Raw genomic sequence first — 18,336 nt, 5'->3', positions numbered from 1 at the left:
GCCCTGCAGGATTTTAATCCATGACGGCGTAGTGTGTTAGTAACAGTGATGTTTGAGACTGTGGACCCAGCTCTCTTCAGGTCATAGACCAGGTCATCATGTGTAGTTCTGAGCTGATTCCTGGCCTTTCTCAGAATCATGCTTACCCCACTAGGCGAGATCTCGCTTGGAGCTCCAGACTGAGGAAGATTGACAGTCACCTTGTGTTTCTTCCATTTTCTAATAATTGTGCCAACAGTTGATGCCTTCTCACCAAGCTGCTTGCCTATTGTCCTGTAGCCCATCCCAGCCTTGTGCAGGTCTATGATTTTGTCCTTGGTGTCCTTAGACAGCTCTTTGGTTTTGCCCATGGTGGACAGGTTGAAGTGTGATTGATAGAGTTTGTGGACAGGTGTCTTTTATACAGGTAACACGTTCAAACAGGTGCAATTAATACAGATAATAAGTGCAGTGTAGGAGGGCTTCTTAAAGAAAAACTAACAGGTCTGTGAGAGCCAGAATTCTTGTTGGTTGCTAGGTTATCAAATATTTAATTCATACAATAAAATACAATTTAATGTGATTTTCTGTTTTTTATTTTTAGATTCTGTCTCACACAGTTGAAGTGTACCTTCGGCAGTTTATCAAATACTTATTTTCCCCACTGTAGGTGTGCACATTGTTAGATGTATTGTCTTTGTTCTATGTGTCTAGTATTATACTCAGTACATGTAGCACCCTTATTCATATCAATTATAGATATGCGCAGTGCGTCTTCTTCACTATGTATATACATTATACTATTACACAATAGCAGAGGTGCACTTAACCCCTTTACACCCAAGCCTATTTTCATCGTCCTGACTAGGCCAAATTTATATAACTCTGGAACACTTCAGTATATCCCAGTGATTCTAAGGCTGTGTTTGTCTTGACACATTGTACATCATGGTCATGGTCAATTTTGGTTCATGTGAATTGCGTTTATTTATGAAAATATCAAAAATTTGACAAATGTGAACATTTTTCAATTATTTTAATTTTTAATTTTTATGCCCTTAAATCAGATAGTTATACCACACATTTACTTTACATTAGCAGCATTTTTAATCATTTTTTTTTGTTCGGAAGTTAGAAGGGTTAAAAGTTGATCAGCAATTTTTCACTTTTCTAACAAAATTTGCAAAACCTATTTTTTTAGGAACCGCATCACACTTAAAGTCACTTTGAGGGGCCTATCTGACAGAAAATACTCAAAATTGCATTATTTTAAAAACTGCACACCTCAGAGTGCTCAAAACCACGTTCAATAAGTTTATTAACCCTTGAGGTGCTTCACAGGAATTAAGGAAGGAAAAAATGAAAATTTAAATTTTTCCCACAAAAATGTTGATTTAGCCTAAATTTTTCATTTTCACAAGGGTAAGAGGAGGACAAGGACCATACAGTTTATTGTGCAATTTCTCCTTAGTGCACTGATACTCCATATGTGGTGGAAAACTACAGTTTGGGTGCATGGCATGGCTTGGAAGGGAAGAAGCACTAGTTATCTTTTAGAGAGCAAAATTGGCTGGAATAAATTGCGGACATTATGTCGTGTTTGCAGAGCCCCTGATGTGATTAATTAGTGGAAACCCCCCACAAGTGACCCCATTTTGGAAACTACAACCAACAAATAATTTATTTAGAGGTATGGTGAGCATCTTGAACCAGCAGATGCTTCACAGCATTTTATAAGGTTGAGCCGTAAATATTAAAAAATACATTTTACTCACAAAAATATTGCTTTAGCCCCAAATTTTTCTTTTTCGCAAAGGCAACAGAAAAAAATGTACCATATAATTTGTGGTGTAATTTCTCTTGAATACACCGATACCCCATATGTGGTAGGAAATTACTGTTTGGGCACATGGCAGGGCTCAAATGGGAAGAAGCGCCAATTGAATTCTGAGCACAATTTTGGCTGGAGTAGATTGTTGATGCCACGTTACATCTGAAGAGCCCCTGACATGCTAAAATAACAGAAACCCCTACACGTGACACCACTTTGGGAACTACACCTCTTGAAGAATTAATCTAGGGTTGTGGTAAGCATTTTTAACTCTCACAGAATTGTATAACATTGGACTAACTAAATAGAAAATTGATTTAGCCCCAAGTTTTTAACTTTCAAAAGGAATAATAGTAGAAAATTAATGGTAAAAAATTGTTACGCAATATTTCCTGGGAGGCACAGTGCATAGCTCAGATGGGAAAGAGCACCATATTGGAGTATAGATTTTGCTGAAATGGTTTGAGGGTGCCATGTCACATTGGTAGAGCCCCTGAGATGCCAGAACAGAAGAACCCCTCCATAAGTGACCCAATTTTACAAAATTTACCCTCAAATGAATTCATTTACATGGGCAGTGAGCATGTTGACACCACATGTGCCTCACAGAATTCTATACCATTGGACGGTGAAGAAAGAATAATTAAATTTTTACCAGCAAAATTTTGTTTTGGCTCCAAGTTTTTAATTTTTATAAGGGTTAATAAGAAAACATGGACCTCATAGTTTGTTGTGCAATTTCTCATGACTGCGCCTATACCATACATGTAATTGGGAAATACTATAATTTTCAGGCACAGTGGAAATCTCAGAAGGAAAGGAGTGCCATATAGTGTAGATTTTGCTTTTATGGCTTGCAGGAGCAATGACCCATTAGAAAAGCCCCTGAGATTCCAGAGCAGCATATCCTCCCAATAAATGACCCCATTTTACAAACTACACCTCTTAATAAATTAATCTAAGGGTGCAGTGATCATATTGACACCATGGGTGTGCCACAGAATTTTATTCCATTGGGCAGTGAAGAAAAATAATTACATTATTTTCACAAATAATTAGTTTGAGCCCCATATTTTACAGTTTTGCATGGGGAAATGGGGAAAATTGGCACCTAATTGTATGACACATATTCTGCTGAACATGGCAATACCCCATATGTGGCTGCACAGTACTACTTAGCCCCACGGCGGGACACTGGAGGGAATTCGCGCTGTTTGACTTTTGGAGAACAAATTTTCGTAGAATAGGTTGCGGACTCCATATACAAAAACTGCCGGTATATTGTAGTGCCCAGTACATTATGCCCAGCTTGTGTTTCTGGAAACATGCACTTCCTAAATTTAAGAGGGCTCTCATTGCTACAGAATTGCTAAACATGTGGATGCTCAATGTGGTTTAGGCACACTGGGGCTCAGGAGGAGGACAGTTGGATTTGAGAGTGCAGAATTCGCTGGATTTCTTTTGGGGGCGAGGAGCCATAGCGCTTTTCCAGAGCCTTTGTACTGCCAGTAATGTGGAAGCCCCCTATATTTTCATTGACAGGTGATGAACCTTAGTGGGGACTAGCTTTTTTCGTGGATTAAGTTGAAGCTTTTATTGAGAACATTTTACATAACATTTTGGATCACATTTATCCTGTGCTCTACGCTCAGCGCTTACATCGGGGTTTCCATCTAATTCACTGAATGACGTCATTCAGATGAAACCCCTGAGGGATCCATTTACTATAACGAGACAGCATAGTTACTCTGGACTCTGTCTGGACTCTCTTCATTGGTGTGCTTTTTTATAGAGATGCACAAAATTGTGGATTTTATGTATGCTTAAAAATAGGGACACCACTGGATCATAGGCCAGAGGGCGTACACAGTGTCTCCATCTGCCTCATTATAGGGGATATGCCACCAGGAGTTCTGTATAAGTCATGTATTTCAGAGGTTTACATGAAAACCCCAGTGTAAGAGCTCATCATAGAGCCAAGCTTTACTTTGATCTTTGTTAGGCAGAATGAAAAATCAACAGCAGGTCATGAATTGGTTATATGTATTTTTTACACCATTCTCCATGCGGTATAAGTGAGTAAACGACTTAATTCTTCTGGTCAGTGCGATTACAGCGATACCTGATTTATATATTTTTTTTATGTTTGGCTGCTATCAAACACATGTCACAAAAGGTGTGGGAAAGACTAAGTGCAACACGAAGGGAAGAGGGGGAGGAAGCACAAACACTAGGGAAAGGGGGAGTGGAGACCCCTAGGCAGATCTAATATCACCCTGCCTACCCTACCATCCCTATATAGGCTCCACACCTATCGCCGAGCAGGACCCTAAGCCATGGATGTCCCAAGAGCTTGGCCCTAGATAGGAATGGGGAGGGGTGAGCTCTGGTCAGGCCCCACTAAAAACTAAAGAAAACAAGGTAGACAAACAAAGGGGATAAACTTAGCTTGAGCAGACACCAGAGGAGTAATGCCAACTGTCCTCCAAGGGCACCAGAGAAGAAGCTACCCAACTGCTAATACTCCAAGCCTGCACAAAGGTACATAGAAGTATCACCGGTGATCCCCTGTAGCAAACTGAGTGTTTTTAACTCCCAGGCAAGGGTGTGTCAATCAGCAGCAGGAGGGAGGTCCAAAAGGAAGAAGGATTAAGAAGGCGTCTGTAATGCCAAGCGTAGTGACTTTCTACAGTCAGATCCAGAGTGACTGTCTATTATACCTGAGACACCCATGACAACACATCAGTGTCTCCAGTATGTGTGGTGACAGTTTTCACAAGTACTAGAGACAGTACACCCACACACCCAATATAATCGATGGGGCACATATGTCCATGTGTCCGTGTGACCCACTCTTAGACATGTCAGTTTTTTCCAGCAGCACGGATGTCAATACATCCCCCACAAGTGCACACTAATGACATAACGTGGGACATCCCTGTGTGACACCATCCCCGTGTGTCACATGGATGGTGCACACGGATGCCACACGAATGCCACACAGACGACACACATGTACACGCGGACAGCACCAGTATTGTTTTTCCACTACCGGAAATATCAGGATGTGTGAAGAGGGCCTCAAAGACACTTTTATTTGCAAAAAACAAGATTTTGCATTGCCATATTTTGGGAGCTATATTTCTGATTGTCATTTGAGGGCTTGTTTTTGCGGGATGAGTGGACTTATTTATTTACCATTTTTGGGCACATTACATTTTTTGATTGCTTTCTATTCAGATTTTTGGAATGAACAAAAACAAGCAATTGAGAATTAGTTTTTTCAGGTGTTTTTTAATGCCATTCACGGTGAGGTAAAAGTGATGAGACCACTTTATGTTTTCAGTCCAATTACAGCGTTACCACATTGATATAATTTTTTTTATATTTTGGCGCTTTTACATTATAAAAATTATTTTATGGCAAAAAAAATTGTTTTTGCATTGCTATATTCTGAGAGCTATAACTTTTTTATTTCTCCGCTGACAGAGCTGTATGGTGGTTTGTTTTTTTGCATGACAAAATAAAAGTTTCTGCCATATCATTTTTATTTACATTCAACTTTTTGATTGTGTTTTATTCCACTTTTTTTGACGGTATGATGAAAAGTTTTTCATAGATATTTTTTACTGTGTTCACTGAAGGGGTTTGCTGGTGTGATGGTTTTATAGATCAGGTTGTTCCAGATGTGGTGATACCAAATATGTGTACTTTCTTTGTTTACTTTTGTTTTTATATAAATATATGTATTTATGGGTATAATATTTTTTTTATTATTATTATTCTGTGATTTTTTTTTTTAAATATTTTTACAACTTTCTTTACTTTTTTTTATGGAACTTTAACTTCTATTACTCTGATCACTGGTGTAATGCATTGCAATGCACCACATTGCAATTCATTATATCTGTCAGTGTTACACTAACAGAATGCCTCTTAGTCCATTCTCCTGGCATGGTCTAACAGGCCACTGTAGCTAGCAAATCCGGAGGTCATCATGACGACCTCGGGTCGCAATGATGTTGCGGGGATACCAATCGGAAGGGAGAGGGAGCCCCCTCCCTCTCCTAATCTCCTAAATGTTGTGATCAATATTCATCACAGCACTTAGGGTTTGAACAGCCCCTGCCACGCATGATCGCCATAACGTATCTATACGTACCTACAGTATACAGTATGTCATTGATTGGGAACCCATGAAGGGGTTAAAGTGGTTCTCCATTAAAAATGAGTTATTACCTATCCACAGGGTAAGTGATAATTTATTAATCAGTGGAGGTTCAACTACTGTAATAGCCAGGATGTGGAACTTTTATCCCCATTAGAATGGAGCAGCATGTTTTTGCCTTCATCACTGATCCATTAATTTCCTCTAGTGCTGCTAATGGCTGAACTTGCCTTTTTCTGGCAGCGCAAAGAGGATGAATGGAGCGGCAGTCAGACATCTGACCTGCTATTCCATTGTGAAATAGAATTAAAAGTGCATCGGTCTTCTGAACGGTGCAGGTCCCAGTAATTGGACCACCACCAATCAAAAAGTTATCACCTACCAATAGGATACTTGTTATCAATGAAAAACTCTTTAGTGCAAAGTAACGTAATTTTACATCACAATTATGATGTGGGAACAGTAAATTTGCAGGAGCCATTTGTATTTAACAGCTTACAATCCACTATAATGGGGGTAATGCCTATCAGTTATTTTCATATAGGTTTAGTGTAGGCCACTAGAGTCAGTTCTATATGTGTCCCCTAGGCACCCCAGTCTGACTCTGTATATGTAATATACAAATTAAAAATAAATTTGTATTAGATTAGAAGAGCATTTCTGTTTTCTTCCAGAAACACCATCATTCTTCTCAATGGGCTGTGTCAGGTATTACAGCCCAGCACTTTTCATTAAATGGGGCTCAGCAGCAATAGGAGACACTGTCATAGGACAAGAGTGGTCTCGTTTCTGAAAGTATGCAGATTTTACAAGGTTATATGTATGGAAGGTTTGTAATTATTGATCATTAAATGATTTACACTATATAATGTTCTACAAAACAGTAATTTTTGCTGCATCCAATGTAGAAAAAAAGTTACATGTTTTAAGATTGATATAATAAGGGTGATTAATAGAGATGAGCGTTGTTCTACTCGAACTGTTCTCCAATCTCAAATTCGAGCTGTTTTGGGCGGTGTTCGAGCCGTTCGGCGAACACGAACAATTTGAGAAAAATTCGGCTGTTCGAGGTTATGTTCGATAACTGTTCGTGCACCAAAATCATAACTGGATTTTTTCTCAGTAATGATGAAAATTAATGTTAATACGCAGTTTGAGTGTACAGCGGGGTGGGGGGAGGGGCAGGGGATGGATCTCTGCAGGAACAATGAAGATCTCCATTTTTTTTTCTCTTTCCCGCATTTACAGTGGGGAGGTGCAATCTGTCAGCCTATCAGCAGCGCACACACGGAGCGAAGTGCTTTTTTTCACACAAGCAAGGGCATGTGTCATTGGCAGTGTATGTCACATGTCCTTGCCCTATAAGACCAAGCCATTTTCCCCGTCGCCACCATTTTCTCACTGCTGCAGCTGCGTGTTAGACGGCACCGCTGTTGCTGTGTGCGCTATACCTTGTTAATTTCAAGCCAATTTTCGCACAAATCTACAGATAGCTTGGGAGTAGGGAATAGTTGTGATTGCAGTCCTTTTAAGGACTAGGTTACAGCATTTCCTACGACTTTTATCAGGGAGGTCTGTGCTCTTAAATAGATCGGTTGTGGGAGTAAAGACTAATTGTAATTGCAGTCCTTTTCAGGACTAGGTTACATGAGTTCCTATCAGTTTTTGCCAGGCAGGTCTGTGCCAGTGCTGTGCAAGTTTTTTTCACAGCATTTGGCTGAATCTAGCAAAGCTAATCCTTTTTGGCCTATTGCAGAGTGTGTTAGTCAGTGGAGTAGCCTATCTGTGTTGCAAGATATACCACCTGTGTATAGAATATCAATTTTTTTACTGCACCTAGTGAAGTAAAATCTTTTGGGCATAGCATCATTCTATTAGTCCATCTATACTGACCTCCATCAGGTTGCAAATTAAAACTAATTTTTATCTGCATCTACAGTACCTCTGAAAAAATATTTGGGCTTCTAGCAGTGTGTGGGACTTGTTCTATTAGTCCATCTATACTGACCTCCATCAGGTTGCAAACTGAATATATTTTTTTCTGCATCTACCTCTGAAAAAATATTGGGCTTCTAGCTGTGTGTGGGTCTTGTTCTATTAATCCATCTATACTGACCTCCATCAGGTTGCAAACTGAATATATTTTTTTCTGCATCTACCTCTGAAAAAATATTTGGCCTTCTAGTAGTGTGTCGGACTTTCTCTATTAGTCCATCTATACTGACCTCCATCAGGTTGCAAATTAAAACTAATTTTTATCTGCATCTACAGTACCTCTGAAAAAATATTTGGGCTTCTAGCAGTGTGTGGGACTTGATCTATTAGTCCATCTATACTGACCTCCATCAGGTTGCAAACTGAATATATTTTTTTCTGCATCTACCTCTGAAAAAATATTTGGCCTTCTAGTAGTGTGTCGGACTTTCTCTATTAGTCCATCTATACTGACCTCCATCAGGTTGCAAACTGAATATATTTTTTTCTGCATCTACCTCTGAAAAAATATTGGGCTTCTAGCTGTGTGTGGGTCTTGTTCTATTAATCCATCTATAATGACCTCCATCAGGTTGCAAACTGAATATATTTTTTTCTGCATCTACCTCTGAAAAAATATTTGGCCTTCTAGAAGTGTGTCGGACTTTCTCTATTAGTCCATCTATACTGACCTCCATCAGGTTGCAAATTAAAACTAATTTTTATCTGCATCTACAGTACCTCTGAAAAAATATTTGGGCTTCTAGCAGTGTGTGGGACTTGTTCTATTAGTCCATCTATACTGACCTCCATCAGGTTGCAAACTGAATATAGTTTTTTCTGCATCTATCTCTGAAAAAATATTGGGCTTCTAGCTGTGTGTGGATCTTGTTCTATTAATCCATCTATACTGACCTCCATCAGGTTGCAAACTGAATATATTTTTTTCTGCATCTACCTCTGAAAAAATATTTGGCCTTCTAGTAGTGTGTCGGACTTTCTCTATTAGTCCATCTATACTGACCTTCATCAGGTTGCAAATTAAAACTAATTTTTATCTGCATCTACAGTACCTCTGAAAAAATATTTGGGCTTCTAGCAGTGTGTGGGACTTGTTCTATTAGTCCATCTATACTGACCTCCATCAGGTTGCAAACTGAATATAGTTTTTTCTGCATCTACCTCTGAAAAAATATTGGGCTTCTAGCTGTGTGTGGGTCTTGTTCTATTAATCCATCTATACTGACCTCCATCAGGTTGCAAACTGAATATATTTTTTTCTGCATCTACCTCTGAAAAAATATTTGGCCTTCTAGTAGTGTGTCGGACTTTCTCTATTAGTCCATCTATACTGACCTCCATCAGGTTGCAAATTCAAAATAATTTTTTTCTGCATCTAACCCAGCCAATAGTTTTGGCCTAATACCACAGTTTGGCCACTCAGCTCTGCTCGGTTACCATCCATTGTTTTTTTGTGCAAACAACTCCAGAGTTGTGAATTAGTTAACCACCAAAATGAGTGGAAAAAGGCCTGCTGCTGGTGGAAAGGGGAATAGGCGTGTTGGGAAGGGGAAAAAAGGTTGTGTCCGTGGGGTAGGTGTTAAAGCAACAGTAACATCTGCAGAAGAAAGACCATCTTCCAGCCAAACTAAAATGTCTACTTCTTTTAGCGGACAATGTGATAAGATCCCTTTCTTACGGCCACGCCAATCGCTACAAATTCCAGATGAGGCACAAAAACAGCAGGTGCTTCAACGGATATCAAGTGCTCCTTTAAGTGGGCTCTCCTCCACATCAACTTCAACATCACAAATACTCCAGTCCTCAAAGGTGTCACCCAAATCGCACTTGCTTCCTCACAGCTCCCAAATCTCCAGCTGCCCGTCTGAGTATGAGGTAGAACAGATGGTTGAGTCTGCAGAGCTGTTTACTCATACTATAGCCTGGGAATCAGAGGTCGACTCCAGCGCTTCTGTGAATCCAGACGAGGAAATGATCTGCACTGATGCCCAGAATCTTTATGAGTCGGATCCAGGACCAGACGCAGAAGGTTCTGACCATAATGTAGACCCTCATTCCCAAACTGTAACTCCTGTTGGTGGAGACAATGAGGAAGACGATGATAAGACTCAAATACCTGATTGGAGCGACAACTTTAGTTTTTTGTCAGGGCAGGAACAGGTTGGCGCTGAGGACGACGGGTGTGATAACGCACAGGGTGATGATGATGAGGTTGGAGATCCCACTTACTGTCAACCCACAGTCAGCCAAGAGATGAGGTCAGCAGAGGAGGTGGAGGAAGATGCTAGTGACGACGAGGTCAGGTTGCGCCTTCCTGGACAGAGACGTAGTACTGGAAGCACGTCAACAACTGCATCCTCAAACACAACTCTGCCTCTCACCACAAGTCGTGGTGGCTCTTCAGGTCGCATGGGTGCTAAGCCTTGCATAGCCTGGGCATTTTTTCAGATCGATAAAGATGACCCAACTCGTGTTATCTGTAACATTTGTCAGCAAAAGCTAAGTAGAGGCCAAAAAATACATAGTTTGAGTACTTCATGCATGAACCGGCACATGGACATGAAGCATAAGTTGCAGTGGGAAGCTCAGTGTGCTACAATGCGGCCTAGCCGGCCGGGCCAACCACCGTCTGCCATATCTTGTGCATCCGCGGCCTCTTCATCCTCTGTGACTGGGGGGACAGCAGTCACACCTGTTTTGGGGCGCAGACCTGCCACCTCTTTACCCGCAACAGCCAGCGTGATTGGCAGGTCATCATTTTCTTTGGAGGTGGTAACACCAGCTGGTGTTGAGCGCTGTCCGACATCGATAGCACCACCTTTGGATGAAGGCAACCTAACATGTCCGCCTGCATCTTCCTCACAGACTGGCAGTTTGCCGGGGACACCCTTATCAACCCCGTCTAAGCACAATAGCCAGCCCTCGGTCCCTCAGATGTGGACAAGTAAAAGACCATTTCCTCCTAGCCATGAGAAAGCTAAGAGGTTGAATTTCACCATCTGCAAGCTCTTGGCTACAGAAATGCTGCCTTTCCGCCTGGTGGACACAGAGGATTTTCGAGACCTTATGTCCATCGCAGTGCCCCAGTACCAGATGCCCAGTCGGCACTACTTCTCAAAGAAAGGTGTGCCTGCGCTCCACCAGCATGTCGCACACAACATCACCGCTTCTTTGAGAAACTCTGTGTGTGACAGGGTGCATTTCACCACAGACACTTGGACGAGTAGGCATGGACAGGGGCGTTACATGTCGCTGACTGGGCACTGGGTAACTATGGTGACAGCAGGACAAGGGGCTGCTGTCCAAGTCTTGCCGTCCCCACGAGTTGTGCGTCAATCCTCTTTATGTCAAAGTTCCTCCACTGCTTCTGCCTCCTCAACCTCCTCTCGGTCTTCCACCTGCACCCAAAGCCTGTCTGGTCATGCCACAAGCTTTCTAACTGCGCAGAAGGGATCCTGCACACCTCCTTACTATGCTGGCAGTAGGGCTCAACGTCATCAGGCGGTTTTTACATTGAAATGTCTGGGAAATGTGAGTCACACAGCTGAGGAGTTGTGGTCAGCTCTGGAGAACCAATTTCATGAATGGTTGTCTCCACTGGACCTGAAACCAGGGAAAGCCGTGTGCGACAATGCTGCAAACCTGGGTGCGGCCCTTCGCCGGGGCAATGTCACACACGTGCCTTGTATGGCTCACGTGTTGAACCTGGTTGTCCAGCAATTTTTAGCCCACTATCCCAGACTAGATGGCCTTCTGCAGAGGGCACGGTCGCTGTGTGCTCACTTTCGCCGTTCGCATCCCGCAGCTCAGCGACTTACATCTCTACAGAAGTCGTTGGGCCTGCCACTTCACCGGCTAAAATGCGATGTGCCTACCCGGTGGAATTCACCTCTGCACATGTTGCAGCGACTGTGGCAGCACCGACAAGCCCTGGTGCAATACGTTCTGACGTATAGCCTGGGCCAACGAGATTCAGAGGTGGGGCAAATCACGCTGGAGGAGTGGTCTCAGATCAGGGACCTATGCACCCTTCTGCACAGTTTTGAAATGGCGACGAAGATGTTTAGTGCTGACGATGCCATTATCAGCATGACTATTCCGGTGATTTACATGCTGGAGCACATGTTAAACAGAATTCGGAGTCAGGTGGTGGCACAAGAGGAGGTGGAGGAAGTAGAGGAGGAGGAGTTGTATGCAGAAGGGCTAACATCTGCAAGGTCCAGAAGGTCGGCAGCACCAAGGCGGCAGGCATGTGAGGGTGGGGGAGATGGTTTTACCAGGGCGCATGGTAGCAGCCAAACTAGTGAGGAAGGTGCAGGAGCCCAGGAAGAAGTGGAGGACGAACTGATGGAAGACTCATCAGATGAGGGAGACCTTGATCACATTTCTGTTGTGCGAGGTTGGGGGGAGAGGACAGAGGAAGGAAGCATGATTGTTACCTCGCCACCAACACAACAGGGACTTGGTGCTCCTGGATGCGCAACACACATGAGTGCCTTCTTGCTGCACTACCTGCAACATGACCCTCGAATTGTGAGAATTAGAAATAATCCTGACTACTGGGTTGCCACACTGTTAGATCCCCGTTACAAAAGTAAATTTGCAGAAATTATTCCTGCCATAGAAAGGGATGCACGCATGCAGGAGTATCAGCAGAGACTGTTGCAGAATCTTACATGTGCTTTTCCACAAAATACCAGTGGTGCACGTAGTGAATCTCACAGTTCCAACTTGCCAACCGTGGGACCGTCAAGTGTTCAGCACTCAAACCGTAACAGAACCACAGTATCTGCTGGTAACATCAATTTTGCGGAATCATTTCACCACTTTTTTAGCCCATCCTTTGCAAGGCCACAGGAGACAAGAAGTCTGACACATAGTCAACGCCTAGAGACGATGGTACAGGAGTATCTCCAAGTAAACATTGAAGCCACGACTGTGTCACTGGACCCTTGCTCTTTTTGGGCTTCCAATCTGGATAAATGGCCGGAGCTAGCCACTTACGCCTTGGAGATCTTGTCATGCCCCGCAGCCAGCGTTCTGTCTGAACGTGTGTTCAGCGCTGCTGGTGGTGTGCTGACAGATAAGCGCACGCGGCTCTCCACTGATAATGTAGACAGACTCACGTTCATAAAGATGAACAAATCATGGATCCGAAACGACTTTTCTACCCCTGTGTCATCCTGGGGAGAGTAAAAGCTTGATGATTGGTTAAAATCACCCTACCAAACGTTTTAAGCTTTCAAATTACTAATCATGTTTATCTGTATCTTGACTGGAAAATAATTTGGGCTTTGTAGCAGTGTGCAGCACTGATCCTATTAGGCCATCTATAATAAGCTCCACCAGATTTAAAATTAAAAATAATTTTTAGCTGCATCTAGCCCGGAAAATAATTTTGGGGCTCCGAGATGCGCAAGACACATAAGTGCCTTCTTGCTGCACTACCTGCAGCATGACCCTCATATTGTTAGAATTCGAAGTAATCATGACTACTGGGTTGCCACACTCTTAGATCCCCCAAACTTTTCGATCAACCTTTTCATTTTCATAAAGACCAAAAAAATGGTCATTTTTGAAATTATAAGCATTAGCAGGTTGTTAGAAACTGAAATCAAACAGTTTTCAACTCAAAACTTTATTCTAGGTGATGTTACATTTTCACATAGGACCCCTTGTTCGAAAGGAGCTTCTGAACTCTCTCGTCCATTGAATTTGTCAGGTTTTGGATGGTTTCTGCTTCAATTGTTTTGCATGAGGACAGAATACCCTCCCAGAGCTGTTGCTTAGATGTGAACTGCCTCCCGCCATCATAGACACTCCTTTTAATGATGCTCCAAAGGTTCTGAATGGGGTAGAGTTCAGGGGAGCATGGGGGTCACACCATAAGTTTGTCCCCTTTTATGCCCATATCAGCCAGAGATGCAGATGTTTTATGTGCAGCATGAGATGGTGCATTATCATGCAGAAAAATGATCTTGCTGTGAAATACACGGTTCTTCTTCTTGAAACATGGCAGGAAGTGCTGTTTGAGAAAATCCACATACATTATGGAGTTCATCTTTAGCGCCTTCAGGGATCCTAAAGGGGCCGACAATCTCTCTCCCCATGATTCCAGCCCAAAACATTACTCCACCTCCTCCTTGTTGGCGCTGTAGCCGTGTTTGCGTGGGGTGTCCATCAACCAGCCATCCTCCACTCCATCCATCTGGACCATCGAGCGCTGCACGGCACTCATCCGTGAACAAAACAGTTTTGAAATCAGTCTTCATGTAATGTTTGGCCCACTGGAGCCGTTTCTGCTTGTGTGAAGTGGATAGAGGAGGTCGACAGGATGGCGTATGCACAGCTGCAAACCTCTGAAGGACCCTGCATCTTGTTGTTCGGGGGACGTTGGAGGCACAAGCAGCTTCAAAAACTTGTCTGCTGCTATGACAAGGCTTTTTTGCCGCTGCTCTTTCAACCTGACGTAATTGCCTGTAGGAAAGAGTCCTCAATTTGCCCTTATCAGCACGCACACGTGTGTACTGTGAATCAGCTACATACTTCTTGATTGCCAAGACACTTCATCCTGATCATCGCACAATGTTGATTGTAGTCATGCCTTGACCTAAACACTAGTGTTGAGCCACCCCCGTAGTGTTCGAGTTCGGTTCGGTTCGTCGAACACCCGTGTGTTCGCCGAACTGTTCGTCGAACTGTTCGTCGAACACCTTCGAACACCGTTAAAACCAATGGCAGGCAAACAAAAACACATAGAAACACATAGAAAACACCTTCAAAGGTGTCCAAAAGCTGACAAACTGCTCAGAAGACACAACTAACACATGGAAAAGTGACAAGTACATATAGTCATGCGAAAAGAAAAGAGGTGGAGGAGTAAAAGGAGGGGGAGACACAGATATAGGCATGTCATGCCCTTCTAAAATCCAAAAAGTGAGAAGCCGAGACGGCCAGTCCGCTCCTGCCCGTGCCACCTCCGTGTCGCCGGGTTTGTGCCAGAGCCGCGGTGAACCCTGACGGCCAGCCCCCCTCTCCCAATACTGGTGCCTGTCCGCTGGTGGGTCGAGAGAGCCCCCCTGTGGTGGAGGCAGCTCTAAGCTTTTTAATTTAAATTGTCCCTCTAATTTAAATGAATACACTTTAAATCCATTTACAAGGATCTATTGGAGGGCAAGTCTCATGCCAGCAGCCGTGTAATTCCAGCTCCAGTAGCGTCCACTAAAGCTGCTGCAGTTAAAAAGCTTTTATAAGGATCGAGCTCGGCTGTCCACCGCAAGGCATCCTAGTGCCAGTCCCAGCCCCTATGCCTTGGGGTGCCTCCTGATGCTCTTCACTAAGTATCCCGTGGTCCCGAAGCATTTCCTTTGAAAAAATTAAGTGTCCAAACTACAGGTGGTGTAGCTTGCTTAACAGCCGGGATAATCCGCTGACTAGCAGACACTGCTACTAGGCACAAAGTATTTCCTGGGCTAGATGCAGTTAAAAATTTGTAAGTAGATACTCTCGTTGGATGCTGAGAAAGCATTCCATAGAGTCTCCTGGCACGCCATATATGATTCTCTTAAAAAGCTTGGGGTAGGGGTCTAGGGGACCCTTTTATAGCCAAAATCACGGCCCTGTATCACAATACGTCACCTAGGCTGAAGATAAATGGAACTGTAGCACCGAGGGCTCAGTTGCTACAGACGTATTGCACCTCACCCAGAGGTGTGATATCTCACTCTCAGATAAGGATGGAGTGTGGATCAGGACCCGACACCTGCATGCATTACACCACATTGCCGTGGGGCAGGGCGACCAATATGCCCCTGAGATGGGCACGACAGTCCCTGTCCCTGGCTGGAGTGGGGGGAGGGAACACTGAGGAAGGGGAACCCTGCAGTGCAGGAGCAGGGAGGAAGCAGTTCCTGGGTGCATTGAGAAGGGAGTATAAAAGGTGGGCACCATCTTAGTTCAGTGCAGAGAAGTCTGAGCAGAAGTGGCAGGGAGCAGGGGCTCTGCATGAGCTCTGCTCCGGAGGCGGGCCTAGTAACAGAGGCCCAGGCCTGCAAGAGGGAGAAGGAAGGAAGAGGAGCGGAGAAGGCTCCAGGAACGAGGAATGAAGGGATCCCAGGGGTGCGGACGGGCGAGTCGCCACCGCACGCCCGAATCCACCTGCGTGGAGGGGTCAGGCCAAAGGGGGAGACCGGTCCCCGAACTAGTGGAGGCAGGAAACGACCCTCAGCTAGAAACCGGAGGCTCTGACATTTTATGTGGCGCAGCCCCTTGCTCCACCCGCTAGGAAGGCACCACATAGGGTCAGGGAAACTGGCTCCAAGTTTACCAAGAGGAGGCCCGAGGCAGCCGGACAGAAGTGTTGGTAAGAAAGGCCAGACAAAGGACACACAAAGGGGGTCCTGTGAAGCGCTCCAAAGTTATCTGGGAGTTGTCTGAGCCCCTCACCTGGTGAGCACAGTACGACGTGGGCAGCCGTTACCTGCAGACGTGGTCTGGATAATAAGAACTGTGAGTAAAGGCCCTGAACTGCATCACTGACTCCGTGTCGTTACTGCTGCTGCCCTGCACCATCACCCCCATCCTCCGCATACACTGCCCTGAGGCTATACTCCTCCCGTGGGGAGTTATGCTACGCTCTGCTGCACCCACAACACCAGCCTTAGCGGTCTGCCCTGTAGCGGCGGTTCACTCTGACCGCAATCCACGGGTGGCGTAGTCAGACATTTAAACATCAAAACCACATAAATAGTTCCGCCACTGGTTTGACCGCCCTGAGCCACGGAACCGGATCGCCGCCACGAAGACTACAACCACCAGCATCCACCAAAAAGGGTCCGGCTCCGGGTGTCCCAAGGCCCAGGGGGTGCGTCAGAACATTTTCATCACCTTTCACAATCACCAATGGGACAAGGCAGGGATGTCCTCTGTCCCCTCTCTTATACATCCTAGTGACGGAGCACCTGCTCTCATCAATTCGCCATAACCCCAATATTAGGTGGATTGAGGTGGGAGGCACCGAGTACAAGTGCTCTCTATTTGCTGATGATGTCCTAGTATATATCACTCAATCACATATATCCATCCCTGCTGTTATGGCTGAAATAGATCACTTTGTTACATGGTAAAATTTTAAAATCAATGCAGCGAAGTCTGAGGCCCTCGATGTCTCCCTCCCTAAATCCATATAGGATTCCATCCAGTCCAACTTTCCCTTTGCCTGGCCCTCACAGGGTATCAAATACTTAGGAATTCCTATTCATAGAGACCTCTCCCATCTATGTTATCTTAATTTTGGGCCCTTTATTGAACAATTCCATACAGACCACGGTTGGCAAGTTAGAACTGTAAGATTCACTACGTGAACCACTGGTGTTTTGTGGAAAAGCACATGTACACCGCGTTCCAAATTATTATGCAAAAAGTGTTTAGGAGTGATAAGGGAAGAATTTGTTTGTTTGTCAGTTAAACTCATTGATGGTGATGTGTGTCAGGGCTCTTTATATCACTGTAAGCAATTGCAGACACCTGTGCTAATTAGTTTGGCAGGTGTGTCCAATGAAAGGCAAGACTACTTAAGAAGGCTCTCTCACATTATTAAGCAGCCTACATTTTCTGCCAAAATGGGAAAGAAAAAGGATGTGTCGGCTGCTGAGAAGCAACAAATTGTGGAGTGTTTAGGTCAAGGCATGACTACAATCAACATTGTGCGATGATCAGGATGAAGTGTCTTGGCAATCAAGAAGTATGTAGCTGATTCACAGTACACACGTGTGCGTGCTGATAAGGGCAAATTGAGGACTCTTTCCTACAGGCAATTACGTCAGGTTGAAACAGCAGCGGCAAAAAAGCCTTGTCATAGCAGCAGACAAGTTTTTGAAGCTGCTTGTGCCTCCAACGTCCCCCGAACAACAAGATGCAGGGTCCTTCAGAGGTTTGCAGCTGTGCATACGCCATCCTGTCGACTTCCTCTATCCACTTCACACAAGCAGAAACGGCTCCAGTGGGCCAAACATTACATGAAGACTGATTTCAAAACTGTTTTGTTCACGGATGAGTGCCGTGCAGCGCTCGATGGTCCAGATGAATGGAGTGGAGGATGGCTGGTTGATGGACACCCCACGCAAACACGGCTACAGCGCCAACAAGGAGGAGGTGGAGTAATGTTTTGGGCTGGAATCATGGGGAGAGAGATTGTCGGCCCCTTTAGGATCCCTGAAGGCGCTAAAGATGAACTCCATAATGTATGTGGATTTTCTCAAACAGCACTTCCTGCCATGGTTCAAGAAGAAGAACCGTGTATTTCACAGCAAGATCATTTTTCTGCATGATAATGCACCATCTCATGCTGCACATAAAACATCTG

The sequence above is a fragment of the Phyllobates terribilis genome, unplaced genomic scaffold, assembly GCF_046119375.1.
Source record: "Phyllobates terribilis strain yellow unplaced genomic scaffold, ASM4611937v1 Scaffold_4__5_contigs__length_816908805, whole genome shotgun sequence".
NCBI lineage: Eukaryota > Metazoa > Chordata > Amphibia > Anura > Dendrobatidae > Phyllobates > Phyllobates terribilis.
Note: the sequence above shows the minus strand (reverse complement) of the source record.